Here is a 19,715-nt window from a genome sequence, read left to right as displayed (position 1 = left end):
ACCCAGAGGTTTGCTGTAAGCCCGGTACTTTTTTTATTAGTAGTAGTATATTGTGGTTGAAGCCGGATACCTTTTAATAATTATTACTTTTTTCAGTGCTGGGAATCGAACCCAGAACCTACACAGGCTAGTTGTCCACTCTAGCAGAGCTCCACCTCAGTGGTACGGCTGACCACCCACCTGGGGGCCCTTGTTGAGGCAGAGCAAACAGGTCAATAGGATGGCCCCTGCTAGAGGACAGGAGGCCCTCTGCACTGGCAGTTTGATCTCCTCAGGGAGGTGGCTTAGTTCCTTCCTCCCCATCCTGTCTGAAAGCTTCCGTCTAGACACAACTGCCCTAGGACACCTACTGTCTGTCACCCACTAAAAGTTTACAAAGTTAAAGGAACAGCAAGGCACTGACTGCCCTTGTAGCTTAGCTCCCTTTGTTGGTAAGCAGAAAAATTGCAGGTTTCTGGGGCCACCCCTAGTACCCTCAACCCAAACTTTAGTTTGAGACTGGGTGGAGAAAATGGAAATAAATCTTTACATGATGGAACACTTTTTAACTAGGGAAGGGATGGCCAGAGTCACTAAACCGGTTTGAGCATCCCCAGGTCAAGACTCCATTGCATCATTAAGCAACCTGCTATATTCTCTGCCATAACTAGACAGATGGAACATGTAGAGGGGCAAAGGGACCCACTTTGTGCTCTCTTAAAGGTCAAAGCCACTCACCCATCTTAGAGCTGGGAAGAGGAGAGCATACTGAATTTCTTGAACGTGCCCTAGTTAAATTTTTTTTCAGATTCCCAGCTGCAAGCCTGATACAACACTGCCCAGCAGAGCTCTCTTTGTCCTCCCAGCACACCATGACAAATACCCATCAAAATGTCTGCACATATCCTCTCTCCCCTCTTGGGGGACTGGTGTTTGAACTCACACCTTCATACTTGAAGGTGCTCTACCGCTTGAACCAACATCTCCTGTCCACTTTGCTCTGGTTATTTTGGAGATTAGCCCAGACTGGCCTGACTAATCCTGGTCTTACATTCGCAAGTAGGTAGGACTACAGGCATGAGCCACAGGTGCCTGGGTTGTAAGTCATTTTGTTTTCTTGTGCTTGTTTGTTTGTTTCACACTTTTATTGTTATGATTGAATTACAACAGCTTTCACGGTGACCTAAGGGAGCCCAGGTTTTCCGTCTTGATCCTCACTCAGAGGATCAAGAAGGTACTCAAGAGGTATCAGCCTACAAGGCCTTCTCTGGGTAGGAAAACTGCAAGTGGGTTTCTTAGCTGCCTCTGTCAGCCACACTAAGAAGCTCAAGTCCTCTCTCTCATCCTGCGCTTATTAACGTCACTTCTCCAAACGCAAACACCAAAGAACTGCAGAAGTCTACCTTTCATGCCTTGACCCAGGTGGGGGGTCCTCTGGCCTGAGAAGCATCAGGTGAGTGCTGCCTGCAGGTCACTGACCTGTCCCAGAGGCAGTGCCTCCAGAGATTCCTGGCTGACAGCAATTCCCTCTGCATTGTGAGGTGTGAAGGGCTAACAGACCTTAGTGGCTTCATGGTGAGCAGAACCCATCTTGGAGGGTTATGGCTACTGGAGGGTGCAGGAAGAGTTCCCAAGACAGCACCATCAGCAGGAGTACGTGAGGAGGCCAAGTCCTTGTCATCTGGAATGTCATCCAGAAGATGTCCATCCTACAGCAGCTGCTGGCTTCCTAAATGGAAGATGTGTGGGTCACATTGCGCGGCCCCTGCTTCGGCAAGGCGATGGTGGTGGGGCTGGAGAGTTCCACTACTGTTCTGCTCCTACCTCTGCCATGTAGCTCCTGCTGCATGGTCTGCAGCCTCTTCAGACCCCGGCGGGTGGGGGGTGAGGAGGGATTGACTACCCCAGCACAGCTGGCCAGTGCTACACTAGGTAGGCCTGGCTGCCTTGCCCCTTTCTGGGCCCCTGCATTATGTGTGTGGGGGGGTGGAGGGTGGGGGGTGGTAATTAGAGCCAACAGCACAGCAGCCCCAGCTCTGAGGCCACCCTGGGTATGCATGGCTGTCCCTCGCTTTTCTGAGATATATTTAAAGGCTGAGTCCAGCTGGCTGACCAGATGTGCAGCTATTCACATGATCTGTTTCGTAATTCGTGAGATGTGATCCTTAGGACTTGCAAGTGAAAGGCCCAATTCCTCTAGGTTGTCCAGTTCATGTGTATATTGTTTTTCATCTTTCCTTGATTGTCTTTTTGATATTGGAAAGTGCAGTGACTGTAGACGCCTTCCTTTCTGATTCCTGTAATTTGTTTCCTCTCCCTGGAGTTTATCCATTTCTGCCAAGAGCCGTCTCTTGTTTCTTTCATTAGTTTTCCTTATTATTTTTCTGTTTTGATGCTCTTAGCCTATTTCTCCCTTCTGTTTCCTTGAGGTTTCTTTTCCTCTCCTATTTCTTGCTTCTTGAGGTCGGAGCTTGGCTGAGACCCTTCCTATTTTCTAAGGTGAGCCTAGAGAGTCTTCATTTCCCCCGCCTGCATCTCCTTCCCTGCTCCTCACAAATTGTGAGATGGTTTATTTAATCCCGTCCTTAAACGCAGACGAATACGGGACACATCGCCTTGCTGCGGTAATGTCCAAGACACCAAGGCAGGATAAACCATAGATAGGACTTTAGCTGAATCTAATAGAACAAGCAAGAGGGAAAGGACGTCTGGGGACCCGCTTTGCCAGGACGCGAGGGGGCGCCGAAGGGAGGGGGCCCAAAGAGCTTCGGCCGCTTTGGGCGGGGGTAGGGGGGAGGCGGGAGGGGGGAGGGGGGAGGGGGAAGGGGGAAAGGGGAAAGGCAGTGAGATGCTACAGTCCTGTGTGCACTGGAGGCGACATCATTTATGAGGAATCCAGGCACTGACCGCCTACGCCATGACGAAGACCACCGGGGCGCGCTCTGTCACCCCGGGTGTGTGTGGGGTTGGGAGGGCGGTGCCAGGCTCCTGCGTACTGTCCTCGGGCTGCAGCAGCCGGAATCCGCCACTTCAGGGGCCCCTCCGGAGCGACGGTCTTCCAGCCTGGGGGACGTCGGGGCTCCCCCCGTCCCCGGCCTCCGATACCGCGGTCCTGCACTGCTGGCAGCGCGCGTCCTGCTTTGGTGGTGGCAGACTTGCACCGGCGGAGCCCAGGATTTTCCGGGGTGAGTCCTCAAATGCGGGCGGTCGAACCGTGCCGTGCATCGCTTAGCACTTTCGCCTACGTGCGACAGCTATCCGGGTGGGGACGTGCTCGTTTCCTTTGAAGATAATTATAAAAGAATGAGAATGGAAAGGAGGGAAGGAGAAGCCAAGGTGAGGCGTGTGGACCTCGAGTCACAGACACGAAGATGAAGAGCGTCACGTTCTAATAATGGAGGTGGCGGGGAGGAAGAGGAATCCCGACGCGCGTCATTCTCATCAGACTCGCTTGAGCCAGGTCGCATCGTTGGGAAGCAGAAGGACTCCGCTCCTGGCCCGCTGAGTGCCGCATGGTCTCTTCCCTGACCTGGAATCCAAACTGCACGACTTGGTTCTGGCGCACATGGTGCAGAAGCCGGATAAGAAAGGAGCCCGGGTGCGTCCGCTTGTGACTTGGCCTCGGAGAGCAGAGCCTCGGCCGGGCAAGGACAGGTGAGAGGTGTGGACCAGCGTGGCGGTGGCTACCGGCAGACCGCGCTCGCCAGGAAGATGCTCCAGTCCTGGTATACTCACATCAGGAGGAAACTCGCTCATACCGTATCATTCGTCGAAGTGACGAGTACGAGTACTCATCGCTCCCTGGTGGTCTAGTGGCTAGGATTCGGCGCTTTCACCGCCGCGGCCCGGGTTCGATTCCCGGTCAGGGAAGCTCTTTTGCCATCAGCCCTGGATGGCCAGGGAGTATCTCCATGACTGGTGTTGCATACAGAGCTAACCTTCTCTTGCAAGGTTTTCCCCTACGGTGACCAAGGCCAGTCCGTAGAACTCCCTGGTGGTCTATGGCTAGGATTTGGCACTTTCACTGCCACGGATAGGGTTCTATCTATGACTGGTTAGGGAAAGCTTTTTACCAAGTCTCTGCATCCATGGAAACCATCCTCTTCATCCCAGCACAAGGCAAGGTGCAGAAGCAGTACAGACCACGCACCTTGTGCCCACCATTAGACTGAGAACAACCGCCAGGGAGCAATCCCTGAACATGGGGGCCTGGCCCCACATGATCCTGGATGAAGAATTTAGTCTTCAGCCATGCTTACTTCACAATGCAGGTAGGCTCCACATTTTAAAAATAGTCTAGAATTATACCCTACAAGAAGTTTTGTAGACGGAGAGATAGACAGACATAATCAAAGGGCTAATTTAAAAATTGGTATGACAAAAATTTCTTTAAATAGGTAAGACTGACAATCCCTTAGCCAAACTGACTAAAAGAAGGAGGTTTCAAAGACCCAAACTAATAAAATTAGATGAAAACCCACTGCCTTACCAGGAGCGCCCCGCGATTCTACAGTGCTTAGTACTCGGAGTTGTGGCCACAGCAATCTCAGTTTGGAGTAGTAAAAGCGACTGCATTTTACTTTAATCTCTCAAAAAGGACACAAAATTGTAATTCTGCCCTTGAGCAAAACAGCGGCGGTCCAAATCCAGGAGGCTCATTCTGTGGATCACCGCAAAGGGCGGCTTCAGGGCCCAATAGCAGATCTGGGAGCGGAGGTTCCCTGGCCTCCACATGGGCCGAGGGGAGGACCCCGGAACTTGTCACTTTTTCCACAGGCTGGAGAACTAAACACCAGGAGTGGAGCGAGAGCTTGTGCCAGCGAGGACCTACGCCTGCGGCTCCGAATCCTGTCGGACCCTAAGTTAAGTCTCGGTGGTCTTTTTATGCAGGCAGTGCAACTGTTCAGTGTTTAAAAACAAATTTGTCGGGGCTTCGTGGTGCGGGCTGTGATCCAGCGTCCTTTCGTACTCCTTTCCCTTTCCCCAGCTCTCAGGGTGACCCGGTCCAGAAGGAATCGCGGGAACACCTACCCTGCGCAGTACCCAGTTTCCACCACTCTCGGAGTCTCGGGTTCCCCGTGGGAAAGGGCTATCATTAAGAAGGTCACTGTGGCGCCCATTACATAGGAAGTTTTGTCAACAAAAGACAGCAGCAATTGGACTGTCACCCTACCTATCAGAGAAGATGACAAGAATGCAGACACGCTAGGTCCGCGGGCGCCCGGCTAGCTCAGTCGGTAGAGCATGAGACTCTTAATCTCAGGGTCGTGGGTTCGAGCCCCACGTTGGGCGTTCTTTTACTTCGCGGCAAATGATCGCAGAAATCGCCTTCATTTGCCCCAAATTCATCAAGAAAGAGAAATACAGCTGGAAACTCCAGCTTGGAGCACACCCTGGGTCTGCTCCACCCTGGCTCTTACCAGGTCAAAGGTGAAAAAGCCTGTGCAGCTCTGAGAGACCAGCCCAGCCAGAACCGCAGCTCCCCCCCAGCCCTGCACCCTAACAGGGCTCTGCTAAGAAGGTGGATACTCGCCTTCTCTTCTCGCTGGGGGGGGGGGGGGGGGAGCCTGGAGGGAGTTAAGTTTTTCTTTAACACATACACTTAGGTCAAAATGCAAAATGCCGAACAGAGGAACACTCTTAACACAGGAAATCATTTGTATCAAAAGGGTGGTTACAAGAAATATGCACAAACATCTCTGGAATGACACCCAAGAAATATAAATGCTCATAATGAAAGTGTGCACTGGAGTGCCCAGCATGGTGGTGGAAAATAGATCATGAAATTCCAAAACTATGGGAACAAGAAGAAGCTCCTGTAGGTTTTTGGGAGACATGAGAACAGGTTAAGGCAAATCATCACAAATCGGAATGAATGCCATGTATCTTTTTACAGTGTCCATGCTTTCAGTCTACAACCATTGAGAACAAATCTGCTCTCAAGTTGGCTTTCTTGGCTCATTGCAACTAGAAGTCAGCACATACCATGAGAATGCTTCAGGGCCAATTCCACCATTGAAATCAGAATTTTATCTAGAAGCTGGAGAACAGAGTAGGCTTGGAGACAGCATATAGAAGAAGAAAAAGTGCATGCTAGTCTTTGGGAAAGGGCGGGGGTGGGGGGGTTGATCATATGTATGGTTTGGACAGTGTTTTATTTTGCCTCAGAAATGATTGAAAAATGGTTCTTCTTCTTTTTTTTTTTTTTTGTTTTCTCCTTCATCACGGTCAGACATAAACTTTGTTGTTGGCATTCTGTGAAAAAAAAATTTTTTTAATAGTATGTTACTACCTATCCCAGGTTTTCCTGGAACTCGTGAACCTTCTGCCTCAGTCTTCCAGTGCTAATTTTTTACTTTTAATAGGAGAATATCTTGGTGTAATACTAGGAATATTAGGAATATCATGGTGGACTATTAGGTGGTGTAATTCCAGCACCTGGGAGGCAGAGGCAGGAGAACCAAGGTTGCAAAGTAAGCTAAAAAAAATCTGGAAAAAAAAGATGGTTTTGTGCTGTTATTAAATTAACAAGAAGCAACTCGGGGGGGGGGGGTCCCCGCGGGGAACTAAGCATGAATTAACACAATTAGAGATGCAGAAATACTTTGATCAGGCAATTTCATGACAATGGATGTTAGGAGCAGTATCTGCTCCTCCCACCCCCACCCCGACCCCCACCCCCCCGCCCTCCCGGGGTCAGCTGCCTTTTTATCTGTTACAGGTGGGAGATGGTTCTAAGTGGCCAGAAAGAATTTAAATCACATACATAATTTACATAAATATACATACATAACACAACGTCCCTGGGTGGGCTTGAACCACCAACCTTTCGGTTAACAGCCGAATGCGCTGACCGATTGCGCCACAGAGACACGTGGACTCCATCAGACCAATTTCTTTTCCTGACCTCAGAAGCTGCTCTTCTACCTCCGGCTGGAGGGCCAACAAGTTTACGTGTCCTGTCCAGCCTCGCGCACTGCAGGAACCAAAGCAGCAGAAGCTGAAGTCAATTATTTGAGCAGGTTTGAATGTTAAGCACGGCAGCAGTCACCTGGGATCTCTGACCGCACAAGGCCAGACCCAAGGCTTTCCCCCTGCTGATCGCGTCTCAAAAGCCGCCTGCCTGGTGCAGGTGACCGTCTTAGCTTCTCCGATTGAAGTTACCCACCTGCCATCCTCGCCCCGCTTCCCTCGTACTCGCAAGCACGCAGGTGGGGCGTGTGGGGACTCGTGAGTGGGAAGAACCAGAGCCCTAGGCAGGGCTGCGCGACCGTCGCCTGCACAGATGGCCTCCACCCCACCCCGCAGGACCCGGCCTGCACTCTCCTGGCAGCCCTCCTGGAGCAGGCCTGCACCTAGTAGGCGCCCAATAAATGGGGCATTCGGCCACAGGCTTTCTTTTTCAGAAGAACTCAGAACTGTATGTAGTGTGGCCTTTAAGCATTTCTCGCGCTAGGAACCCGCATTGGGAAGAGCCAAGCTGCTCCTTGTCCTGAGCACGAGTAACGCTCGGAGAGCAATAGGCAAGAATAATCAAATCAATTTGCGGTAGGACATACATTTATTAAAGGTCGGTCCTAGCCTAGTGGCCTGCGCCCTCAGCTATTCCCCAAGCTGTACTCACATAGGAAGCCTTCTTAGTCCGTCGGTGGCTGGCTCCAAACCGGTCTCGGCTGGTTCTCAGAGTGGATACACCCTCCGGGCCGCCAAGGGAATCCGACGGGCCGTTCTCTCTCTTGGGTTCGCCTCTGCTCCACCGGGACCCTCGGCTCGTGGAGACGAGGGCAGCGGTGGAGTAGGATCCGTGTCTCGATCGGGAAGCGTGCGGCGTGGTCTCTCGCACAAGTCGTTCTCGGTCCTCTCTCACTCGGCAGTTCGTGGGTTGCCGTTATATGCAGGTTCTTATCCTCATCTTCTCGTACAGTTTAGGGTTAGCTAATTTACATCTCTAGGCCACCTTGGGGTTCGCTGATTTGCATATCACATGTTTGCAGTATGTATGTGTAACATTTTATTATCGATGTTCATACAGGGTAAATATGCTAAGTAACTAATACACTCATAATATCTAACTTTCTATAGTATGATACTCATAACACTCCTCAAGGAACGGTCTTTTCCCTCCTGGGCTGCTACAATCCCGCCAGGTCCCCTAGGGACTCGTGCGCCCGAGAATTTCAGCGCTGCGTCCTCCGCCGAGGGTCGTCGATCTCTGAGAGAACCGGGAGATTTGAGAGGGGACAGACGGAAGGGATTGGAAAACTTCGAGAACAGAGCGAGAGAAGGAAAGCCGGAGGGAAGGGAGCGAGAGAGGGACAGAGAGAGCAGAGACAGGAAAAGATGAAAGGGGAGAGGGTAAAAGAGGAAGAGAGGAGAGAAGAGGTGGGAGGAAGAGAAAAGAGGAGGAGGAGGAGGAGGAGGAGGAGGAGGAGGAGGAGGAGGAGGAGGAGGAGGAGGAGGAGGAAGAAGAAGAAGAAGAAGAAGAAGAAGAAGAAGAAGAAGAAGAAGAAGAAGAAGAAGAAGAAGAAGAAGAAGAAGAAGAAGAGGAGTAGTGAAGGGCGGGAGGGGGGGGTGAGGTGGGGGAAGAGATCTAACCTCTTAAGAAAGAGGCCAGTAGAAGAAAACGGAAATTGTCACCAGTCTATTTTTGTTTAAATATTGCTGACCATCCTCTCCCTGCCTGTCCTCTGCTGGTAGCGCCACGAGATCCTGGGTGTTTGCTGCTCCAGATTCTGCAAACAGATGCGCTTTTAAACGTTTGGAGGAAACAGCGACGCCTTGACACCTCTTGCTTGGGACTTGAGACTTCCCGAACGCAGGCTCGGAGCTGATGGGTGAGGCGCACTTGGCTCCGCACGGTTGTTGCCGGGGCGCGCCAGATCCTGCTCGAAGCTGGCGGTAAGTAGGTACCGCGAATCCCCGCCCAGGAGGGACTCCGACTTCTCCTGGCCCTCCCCGCCCCGGGTCCTCTGCGCTCCCCGGCCTCTGCCTTGCGCCTTGCGCCCTGCGCCATGCAGGTCAAAGTGGAAGAGTGAGTGAGATTGACTATTTGTACTGTCCAGTAGATGCGTCGTCAGGACAACCGTAGCACTTCCGGGGGGGGGAGGGAGGAGTCGGGAAACGACAACAAAATTCTAAGGAGGGAGCGTCAGAGAGAGCTTAACTGCCTCACAGGCACAACTGAGTAACCTTCTTTTCCCAAAGCGGGATGATGACTGGAGGAGTGGCTCAAGTGGTAGAGTGCCTGCCTACCAAAGCGAGATGATGTGTGACAACTGATTCTTGAATTCTACATTATTTAATAGAGTCTAAAGTCCAAAGTTCTCCAGAGCTTTGGAGACATTCTGATTTTTTCCGCATAATATTATTTCTCCGAAAGTGTGGAAGAACTCATGGAACTGAGACTCCTAGGCTCAGTAAGCGGAAGAGAGGGGAAGAGGCACAGATGGTGCACTTGGCCCTGCGTGAACAGTCACCGGAGCCTAAAGACTGGAGAAAAGCACCCAGTACTATGGTTGTAGGGATCCAGCTTAATCTGAATACAGCCATCTTGGTCATGACTGCCAATCTGCCTGCCAGCTGACCCAAACACTCTTTCCAAGCTCCACAGGATAAAGTCCTTAAGATGGTCAGTCCAGCATCTTTGTTCGCTTGTACTGAGGATGGAACCCAGGGCCTTACACATTGCACTGTTCCTTAACTGACATTTGACACATTCACCGTTTTTGTCTTGTTTTCTTTTTTGGTTGTTGTGGGGGGGTGGGGGGGTTTGCTGGTTGGTTGGTTTGTTGGTTGGTTGGTTGGTTGGTTGGTTTTTGAGAAAAGCTAAGTGTATTCTGGTAGGCTGTGCCCACCTTTTTCTAGCTTAGTTTATATATCCCTCCCTCCTACTTCTGGGGATGGGGAAACCCTCCATCTTATGTCCTCAAGACAAGTGTCAATACTTAAATCCCTAATAAATTGTACTTTGTGCAAACCTGGATCTGTCCCTTTCTTCCATCTCTGGGCACCTTCCACTTTTGGAGGCAGGTCCTCTTACACCAAATTTCCCCCCAAAATCTTGGAAAGTCTGAAAAGTCCAGAGGCTATTTGATTCCTGAGAAGTCTTGGTGGGACCTCTTGGAAGTGAATAGAAAAAGAGGGCTTTTTCTAGGTCTTTTTGCTTCCTTCGGGGCATGGGCTGGATGGTCAGGGGCACAGGGAAAGGCCATTCTAAGGGGCCCAGGAGAGGGTGGGGTCGCTCCCCCAGGCCCCTTCCCACTTCCTCACAGCAGTGGTTATCTGCTTTCCTTTGCAGTGCTCAGAAGCCTGGCCATCAGTGAACCAGGCTTCTGACTTTATGCCCACCAACCCCCGGCTGGAGAAAATTCATTAAGTTCTGCAAACCTATTGCTTCATCCACCAGACCCATAGTTGCCTTCAGTGTTGACTCAGGTATTTTATATTTGGGCCACTAGGGTGAAGACAAGGTTGCAGCTTTGCATCATCCTACTAGGCCCTCTTGCAGTGCAGCCATTTCTTATTTCAGGTCACCCAGAGTCTGGTGTGGTCTTTTGATTATTTGTGAGTGTTGTATCCTGCATTGGAAGCTGGAACTGTGTGGATCCCCGCGATGGCCTCCAAGGGGCCTGTGATGTTCCTCTTGGAAGTCTGCTCTCACAAACTTTCTCACACTCACTAGTGAAGGGTAATGGTATCCAGCGGCTTCAATTTTCCTGACATCAGTGAAGCCCCAAATTTCTTAGTTTGCATCACCTCTATGGTATCTTGGTCGAGTCCTAGGGGTTGGTTTACATAAGTTCAACTGCTCTCCTCTGGTTCTCCCTCATTCTTTCCACACTATCAGATTGGGGAAGCCTACCAAATATAAAAGGTAATTGATTTCCTTCTAATTCTGTGATCTATGGTGTAGAAAGCACTGTACAAACTGGGAGTGTGGCTCAGTGGTAGAGTGCTTGCCTAGCATCCACCAGGTCCTGTGCACCAGTTTGCCCAGGCTTCAGCAGACCACCAAGGGGGGCCCTTTGTTTCTGCAAAGGGTTAAGAACCTGCATACCTGGAGCGAAAGACTTCACCTGGCCAGGCCCAAATAGCATTGCTTCTGACCAAGAACTCATCTGACAGTTGCAAGTGGCCGTATGCTCACTGGTCTTATCCTGTAGCAGTAGCCTGATGGGATGGAGGACTGTCCCAATGAAGACTCCGTTTTAGTGACAGCTGGGTGACAACACCTTGAAGACCGAGGTAATGTCCTATAGGGTGTGGTATCTACTCTAAGTCAACAACCACATAGGGTGCTGTTTTCCCCGGATCAGATAGGTGGTGAAAAAAATGTTTTGAAGTTGGACGGGATGACTTATTGTTGAGCATGATAAAGGTGATTAGGGAGGGGACCACACAGTGGGAAGCCCTCAGGAGTGCAGGACTAGCCATGTGTCCAGTGGGCCATGATTAAGGATAGATTTGAAGCCACGACTATCAGGAAGGAGCCACTTCTCAGCTACCGTGTCTTCAAATTCATCTGCACTAAACTTGGTAAAGCCCTACATCTTTGGATATGTGGATCTCCTGGCAGCCAGGGAACTTGAACTTGGTCATACATAAGGCCCTCAATCACATGTTTCTTATTCTGCAGTTTGGTGCAGATGGACACGATTTCCTGTCCAGTGTGAACCCCGACTACAATGGCACCCTGAATACCTGTCTGGAGCCTGTCAGCTCCAGCACAGGACTTCTTGTTGATTCCAGTGATGTGGAAAGGGTGCAGTCAAACTCGAATATGAAAGCCATCTTTGCCAACACTTTTTGCTGTGTACTTGTTGGTACAAATACAGGCAGCTCCAGGGCTTCGGAGGAGAGCTGCTCATATTCATCAGACACCATATGGCCACAGTGGGCAGTCGTCCACTTTTGCCTTCCTCCACCCCAGGTCAAAGATGTGGATCTCAGCATGAGACATACCTCAGTAGAAGCAAGACTAAGGGCACAGCTGGTTCTTAGAATACTGGTAACACCTGGCAGGGCAGTGACCCGTGGCAATCACCAGGCTCTTTGGTGGCTCACTGAGTAGCTCCTCCCACTGTAACCACTGGTGATAGACTACTGAGAATTTTGCTTCCTACCCCCTACCTTTGGGCTCTGCTAACTTAGAAGTCTGAAGTCTGAAGATTGGAATACTTCAACTGGCAAGTGCAACAATGGCTCTGTTAAAATGGCCATTGAGACCACCACCTGATCATCTGGGGTCCTCATGACAGGCACTCAGCAGGTAAAGAAGGGGGTTACTTTGCTGAGGGGAATGATTGATTCAGACAAGGAAGGAGAAACTAGGCGGCCACTATATAAAAGGGGTAAAGAGAAGTATGAGAGGAATGCAGGAAGAAGCCCCAGGACAGCCCTCAGTGCTCAGTCACTGCACCTTGTGATTAAAGTCAGGAGGAAACTACAACTCAATAAGGGCAACACTTAAGTGGTCAGGCTGGGCCCAAACCTTCTGAAGAACTGCCCTGTTGGCTGAGGGTAAAGGAAACATGGACTCTGTAGTGAGGAGGATAGTTGTGCACACCACCTATGGCCATGACACTTGTAGAAACGAGGGCTGCAATAGTTGTTTTCCTTTCTTGTTTTGCTATGAATACATTTGTGTATATTGTATGCTTGAACCATATCTTTCTCTTTTTGTCTTCCATTCTGCTATGTACTCAAAGTGGTTAACCTTTGACCTCTTTATTTAAGTTGCAGGTCATTAAACGTGGCATGTGACTTAGCTGGAAAAGGAAAGAACATCAATGAAATACAAATAAAGGATTCTATCCTTTTTTAGGGAAAGGGTTGGCATATTTTCAAAGTATGCTGTTGCCTTCATTGTTTTTCTGTTTTTGTTTTTGGTGGTACTAGGGTTTGAACTCAGGGCCTCAGACTTGCTAGGCAGGCACTCTACCACTTGAGCCACTCCTCCCAGTCTTTATTTTGCTTTTAGGGACAGCCCAAGCTGACCTGGAACTATGAAGCCCAGACTGGCCTCCATCTTTCTATCCTCCTGTCTCTCTCGGCTTCCCTATTGTAGAAGTACTCTACCATGCGTGTCTTTTTAGGTCTTAATTTGAAAGTAGGTAGGATTTTAAAATGAGAACACAAAGGAGGGGAAGGAAGAGAACAAAAAGGGTGGTCCATGCATGCTAGGTGGACAAGAAGTACACTTTGGTGGATCTGTAACTAATTCTGCTGAATTGGAGCTATATTTCACAACAACTTCAGACCTACACAGTTATAGGTTCTTAGAACACAGAAGATAACCACTGAGATTCAGAAAATAGAATCAAAGTTGCTGCCACCCTCTTTTCTTACCCCAGAAAGACCAGGGGCAGAACTGAGCTGTTGGTCCGGCTTAAGCATGTTGTCCCTTGCCAGCTGACTCAGCTGGCATTTTCAACCTAACACCAACTGAAATTTTGTTAGACAAGTATTTAACAGGTAGATTTAAGGTAACTCTAGGACTGCAGAATGCATATCGGGTAGTTTGGAATTGCATCCAGGATGGATAAACTTTCTTCTGTGCCCTGCCTACCTAAACAGCTTACTCCTCAGGCACACACACACAAAACCAGGGGACAGCTGGAACACATCCCCAACTATCACAAATTCCTCAGTGGAATTTGGAACACCCAAAGTACGATAGCTAGGCCTAACCCTATGAAAACCACATTCAGGTCAGGCAATCTCTCCTGCCAGGTAAGTCTGATTTGACCTCCCACAGCCATACAGTAGCTTCACCTGCCTCTCAGGTACTCACCCATCACTTGGCACTCAGGCCCTCATGGCCTCCCTCCACAGCTAGGACACTCAGTTTCCCATGAGCTCCTCCTTGCTGCCTTCCTTTGGGAAATGATCTGTTGAACTGCAGGGGTCCAAACAACAGACCCTGAGCTGCCTTATCTACTGCTAGATTTCACAGACAGCAGCCCTCCCTCTAACCCACACTCCACCCCTCCTCTTCTTCCCTCCTCCCCCCAGACACCACTGGTTCACCTGCTAACCAGATTAACTGCAGCCTGCAGGGGAAGTGACATTGGCCTCAACCTCCTTGCCTCTTGCCCTCACCCTTTGAGTCAGTGTTTGGGGTCTTGTACTGGTGTCCCCATGCTGTGTGTGTTTTTGTCCTGTGTCTGGCCAGGACCCTTTTGGCCTAGGACACTTGGGTCTCATACCTCAAGTATACCTGGGCTAAAGAATTTTGTAACCTCATTTCAATTTTTCTTGTGTTGCATTTTAATTCCTTTGGCAAAGGGAATAATTATCAGTGGGCGGTCAGGATTAAAAGAGCCCAAAAATGGACTGAGAAGCACCCAGAATCTGGGGAGCACACACATTACCTCTAGGCCTGGAGGGATGTTTTACTTTGTTCAGGCTCCCCTAACAAAACACCACAGACTAGGTGGATTGAATGACAAAAATCTGTTTCTCAAACTGCTAGAGGATGGGAAGTCTAAGATCAAGGTTGAGTTGGTTTCATTCTAAGGCCTCTTGGACTTGGCTGCCTTTTGAAGCTTTTTCTTTTCCTAGTTGTACTGGGGTTTGAACTGAGGGCCTCGTGCTTGCCAGGCAGGCACTTTACTGCTTGAGCCACTCTTCCTTTGGCTGTGTGCTCACTGACTACTTCTTTGTGCAAGGTGGGCTGAGCAGCAAGTGTCCAGTGTCCTATTCAGGCTCTAATTCCATCATAAGGCCATACTGTCATGACCGCATAAAACCTAATTGCCCTCAAAGACCCTATCTGCATATACCTCTCTCACATTGAGGGTTAGAGCTTAAGCATATGAATTTGGACGCGGACCTGATTCAGTAAAGAATGATGGGGAAAAGAAAGAACTCATTCCTAGACCCAGGGAGGTCTGTTGTCTTCTGGGTGGGGTCAACTGGGAAGAATCCTGATGTCAAAGTCAAATAGACATGTAGGGATAAATCTCTAGTGAAAGAACCTGTATCGGCGAATAATCTAGAATAGGATTGCCAGGCCAGAGTGGCCTCTGGTTTGTCTGGGAGAAGGGAACGAAGGAAATGTTGGGGCTTTGTTAAGACAGAGAAATGTACTCAAGTTATTTTGAAAGATGGGCACTTTGGATGTTTTTAGGAAGCAGCAAGCTCTGATTAGCAGGTGGTGGCACTTAAGGTCCTAGCTGGCAGTTGCTGTGTGAAAAGAGTTTTAAAGATCAGCTAGATTGTTTTATTGGATTGTTCTGTGAGACAGTTCCTGCAGCAGGCAACCATAACCTGTGTTTTTCTCCCTCTTTTCCAAGGCCACCAGACTCCATTTGGGGATCGACCTCAGACCATCGCTTACCATCCCATATGTGTAATGAATTTTTACCAAGTTCTTTGAAGGAGTCAGTGAAAGTTTAAAAAAATACTTAAAAACTCTCCTCTCCTCTATTTCTTCCATTAATTTTTCTTCTTTCTTTCTTTCCATCCTTTCTCCCTTTTTTTTTTTTTTTTTTTTTTTTTTGCTGCACCGGTGTTTGAACGCAGGGCCTTAGCCAAACATCCTACACTTTTTTTTTTTCTTTCAGGTTATTTTTCAGGTAGGGTCTCACTTTTTTTGGGGGGGAGGCGGGCAGCAGGCCTGGGACCTGGACGATACTACCTACCTCTCTAGACGATAGCTGGCATTACCGGTTTTGTAAGTCACTGTGCCTGACCCTAAAACACAGCATCTTACAGGGCTGAGGATGTAGCTCAGTGGTAGACTGTTTCCTTAGCGTGCAAAACGCCCAGGGTTTGACCCCTTCCCCCCCCCCCCCGCACTGCCCCAAAATAAGAGTGTTACAGAAAGCTTTGAAATATTTAAATGCAAAACAGAAATGATTGATCATTTTTTATATATAGGAACGAGTCTATATATATTTTCTCAAAGCTACGTGTGTCCAAAGCTGCTTCTGAAACACAGCAGGTCCCGGATCCCCTCCTACCTGTGTACTGGGGTTGCTAGGCAAGTGCTACCTTTTGAGCCACACCTCCAGCCCTATCTCTGCAGAAAGCCATTTTCCAGGAATGCAACGCGTTATGTTGCTAGACATCTCTTCATCTGTGGTGGTTTCGATCCCAGGCCCTGCATCCGTTTGCGAGGGAACGAGTTGTTCGTGTGCGGTGGCTGCCCGGCCGTCCTCCCCGTGCCCGTGCTGTCACCGGCGTCGGGATGCGTCCTGGTGCTGCCCCGAGCTCTCCCGGGGCGCGGCCTCAGGCGGCTTCTGCCTGGAGCCCAGTCGGCGGCGAAGGGTCCTGCTCGTCGGTGGTGGCGACTCCGACACTACCCAGCTGAGCTCGGAAGACCGGGCTCCCCGGACACGGTGCCGGCTCCCTGGGCCGCAGAGACCTTGGGGCCAATGGATGAAGGAAAATCCAGAGGCTTCGGCCCTGGTAATAAAGCCCGGCACCCGGACTTCGGCCACGACACCGAGATTCAGCACCAGGAGCGGAGGCCACGCGGTCGCCGCTAGTCCCTTTCGCGTTCTGCTGACCCCAGAGAGAGAGGGAGGGGGCGGCTGCGCCGTTTGGGCAGAGAAAGCGTGGCCTCGCCACCCGGTGGCCGCGCCTTGTCAACGCCACAGACCTTCCATCCCGAGGCCACCTGAGCATAGGTGGGACCTGCCGCGTCGCTGGGCCCTGGTCGCGGAACCGGAAGTCCGATGACAGCAAGCGAGGACCAGGCTGGGTGGCCCAGGGCGAATGCTCCCAGCTCGGGGTCCCCGATGCGACGTGTCGGCCGCTTCCCTGTAGTCCCGGCCTCTCTGAGAACCCTACTTCCCGCACCCGACTCACTAGGAGCTAGGTCCTGCCCTATGCTTCCTTCCCTGGGCCAAAACCTTTCTGTCCCTAAGCCGGGAGCAGCAAGCAGAAAGCAAGCCCCCACTTGAGGGGGGACAGAAAACGGCCCGCGGAAGGCCAAACAGTAAGGTCCCACCGAGATTTGAACTCGGATCGCTGGATTCAGAGTCCAGAGTGCTCACCATTACACCATGGAACCCACAAGAAAGACGCTTCCTGAACGGTCATCAGAGCTGTGGATGGACATATTTGCCTCTCACTCTCATTCTCTCTCTCTCTCTCTCTCTCTCTCTCTCTTTCTCTCCCTCCCTCCCTCTCTTCCTCTCTCTCCCTCCCTCCCTCTCTCTCTCTCTCTTTCTCTCTCTCTCTCTTTCTCTCTCTCTCTCCCTCTCCCTCTGTCTTCCAGATAGGGTCTCCCTATGTAGCCCAGGCTATCCTCAAACTCTCCATCCTACCTCTCACTAGTGCTGGAATTATGAGCACTCATATCCCCATCATGCACAGCATTGTTGGAACTTCTAAAGAACAATCCCAGATTAAGCTTTCAGAAGCCTCTACTTTCCAGAAGCCATGACAAGTACTTGCCATCCAACTTTGTCCACAGCACCAAAGACCTGGGTAAATTTCATTCTTTTCAAGGTCCTCAAAATATTTCTAAGATTTCCACACCTTCCTTCCCGAAGACTGGGGAACCCTTAAAGCCATGTAACAGGCCAGTTTTTAACGGGATTTGATCGGCTCCATAAACTCAACATTAGTTCTTTAAAACTCTCTCTCTGGTCATATCTGATTAGACAAATATTTACAGACATGACATTCTAGTGAAAAAAGTCTTGTTGCAAAAAGAACAGATTGCTGCTGAGTTTATGAAAATAACTATATTGCCAAGAAAATAAGAATAGTCACGAATTGTTTCCAAATCAAATGGTGAGGAAAATTAATTGTTTCATCTTTATTTGCGGAAAGTATGTTTTACCAAATGGCCGTAAGCCACAGATAGCTTAATTCAAAGCACATGAATAAATAAACTTAACTGAGGAAGTGAAAGTCCTCTACGATGAAAACAATAAAACTTTGCAGAAAGAAATTGAAGACACTAGAAGATGGAAAGACCTTGTGTGTTTATTGGCTGGCAGATTTAATGTTGTGAAAATGGCTATACTACTGAAAGCAATCTACAGATTCAATGCAATTCCCATCAAAATTCCAACATCAATCTTTGCAGAAATGGAAAAATTAATCCTACAACATAATTCAAAACATAAAAGACCCTGAATAGCAAAAGTGGAAAGAGTAATGCTGGAGGTATCATAATACTGGACTTCAAATTATACTGCAGGGACAGTAACAAAAACAGCAATAATGTGACAGTAAGAAAGGCCAATGGAAAAGAATAGAGGACACAGAAGTAAACACACTGAGCAAAGAGCCATCTAATTTCTGACAAAGGAACCAAAAACATACAATGCAGAGAGGACAGCATCTTTACACATGGCACTGGAAAGAATGGGTATCTACATGCAGAAGACCGAAACTGTCCAGTGATCACTCCCCCTATACAAAAGTCATTTTAAAATGGATCAAAGATCTTAATGTAATACTTGAAACTACTACAGGAAAACACAGGGAAAATGCTGGAAGATGTAGGCATAAGCTATTATTTTCAAATAGAACTTCAATTGCCCAGGAAATAAGAGCAAGAGCAGACATGTACATCAAAGGAAACAATTATCAGAATCAAGAGAATCCCATAGAATGGGAGAAAATCCTTCCAGCTAGTCAACACATAAAAGAGTTCTACCTGGACATACGAAGATCTCAAAAAAATTAAACAGCAAAGAATCTAATTAATAAATGGGCAAATGAACTAGATAGACACTTCTCAGGAGAAGTACAAATGAGTAATTAATACAGGCAGAAATGTTCAACATCTTTACCCTTTAGGGTAAATGCAAATGAAAACTACAGTGAGATTCCATTCGCTCTAGTCACAATGGCAAACATCAAGAAAACAAGCAACGGCTCATGCTAGTGAGTATGTGGGGGGAAAGGAACCCATATACACTGTTGGTGGGATTGCAAACAAGGGCAGCCACTTTGGAAATTAGTAAGGAGGGTTAAAAAAAAAAAAAAAAAAACCCAAACCCAACCAAGAATAGACCTGCCTCCTTCATGTCCCTCTCTCAGGATCAGGAACTCCAGGGGCATAGGTCCAAGGCATCCTCCTTCGTGAGGAATTAAATTTCCCTCCCTGTTTCTTTCCTCTGGAAATCTCCCAGGCCAACATTGCTGTTCCACCCTCTGCCTTTAGGACACGCTTTTTACTATCCAGACTTTCTTTCCTTTTTGCACTGTTGGTTAAAGTCCAGGTAGATTCAGGAGTCTTCTATTTGTCTTTTCTCTCTCCCCAGCCTATCAGGAATTAGAACAAGCCTCTCCAGTTTGGGAGTGCCCCTTAATTTTTGGTTCCACCACCTTTGGCCTCTGTGGGTCCAAAAGAAGAGAAAAATTCCCCGTTTGTTATCTGTTCTATGTTTGGATGTTGTGTGTAACATGGCTTTATGTTCCATCTGAAAGCACTTTGGAAAAACTTGGAGGCCGCAGACACCTCAGGAGGGGGTGGGGAAATGCTGCCATGTGGCAGGGGCCACCACGCCTCCCCCAGTAGCCCAACTCCACAGGGGCATCTCCGCTGCCATGATGACAACAGGAGGGCAGCCATGAGGTCTGTGCCATCCTGTTACCCCCTAAGGAGTATTGCAATTAATCTATGGCTAAAAGCAAGTTTAAAAAAAAAAAAATCAAAGGTCACATGTTTTCTCTCATATGTGGAAGCTAGACCTCTAAGTTAAATGTATATATAGAAACATATATGATCAAACATATATACATGTATATATGTATGCATATAGTGA

General features: G+C 49.0%; 4 non-coding genes and 1 pseudogene across 4 annotated transcripts; 2 read left to right on the top strand and 3 right to left on the bottom strand.

The window, feature by feature from the left end:
- Nucleotides 1-3,777: 3,777 nt before the first annotated feature.
- On the top strand, nucleotides 3,778-3,849 carry Trnae-uuc (transfer RNA glutamic acid (anticodon UUC)). Its single transcript has one exon. It is a non-coding gene; the product is annotated as a tRNA-Glu (tRNA).
- A 1,349-nt stretch (nucleotides 3,850-5,198) lies between these two features.
- On the top strand, nucleotides 5,199-5,271 carry Trnak-cuu (transfer RNA lysine (anticodon CUU)). Its single transcript has one exon. It is a non-coding gene; the product is annotated as a tRNA-Lys (tRNA).
- Nucleotides 5,272-6,777: 1,506 nt separating this feature from the next.
- Nucleotides 6,778-6,851, bottom strand: Trnan-guu (transfer RNA asparagine (anticodon GUU)). Its single transcript has one exon. It is a non-coding gene; the product is annotated as a tRNA-Asn (tRNA).
- A 4,539-nt stretch (nucleotides 6,852-11,390) lies between these two features.
- LOC141414741 (large ribosomal subunit protein uL16-like) lies at nucleotides 11,391-13,374 on the bottom strand (annotated as a pseudogene).
- Nucleotides 13,375-16,927: 3,553 nt separating this feature from the next.
- Trnaq-cug (transfer RNA glutamine (anticodon CUG)) lies at nucleotides 16,928-16,999 on the bottom strand. The gene has a single exon. It is a non-coding gene; the product is annotated as a tRNA-Gln (tRNA).
- Between the last annotated feature and the right edge of the window lie 2,716 nt (nucleotides 17,000-19,715).

Source organism: Castor canadensis, chromosome 12 (genome assembly GCF_047511655.1).
Source record: "Castor canadensis chromosome 12, mCasCan1.hap1v2, whole genome shotgun sequence".
Taxonomy (NCBI): Eukaryota; Metazoa; Chordata; class Mammalia; order Rodentia; family Castoridae; genus Castor; species Castor canadensis.
The sequence above is the reverse complement of the archived record's forward strand: the minus strand, read 5'-3'. Positions and strand labels throughout refer to the sequence as shown.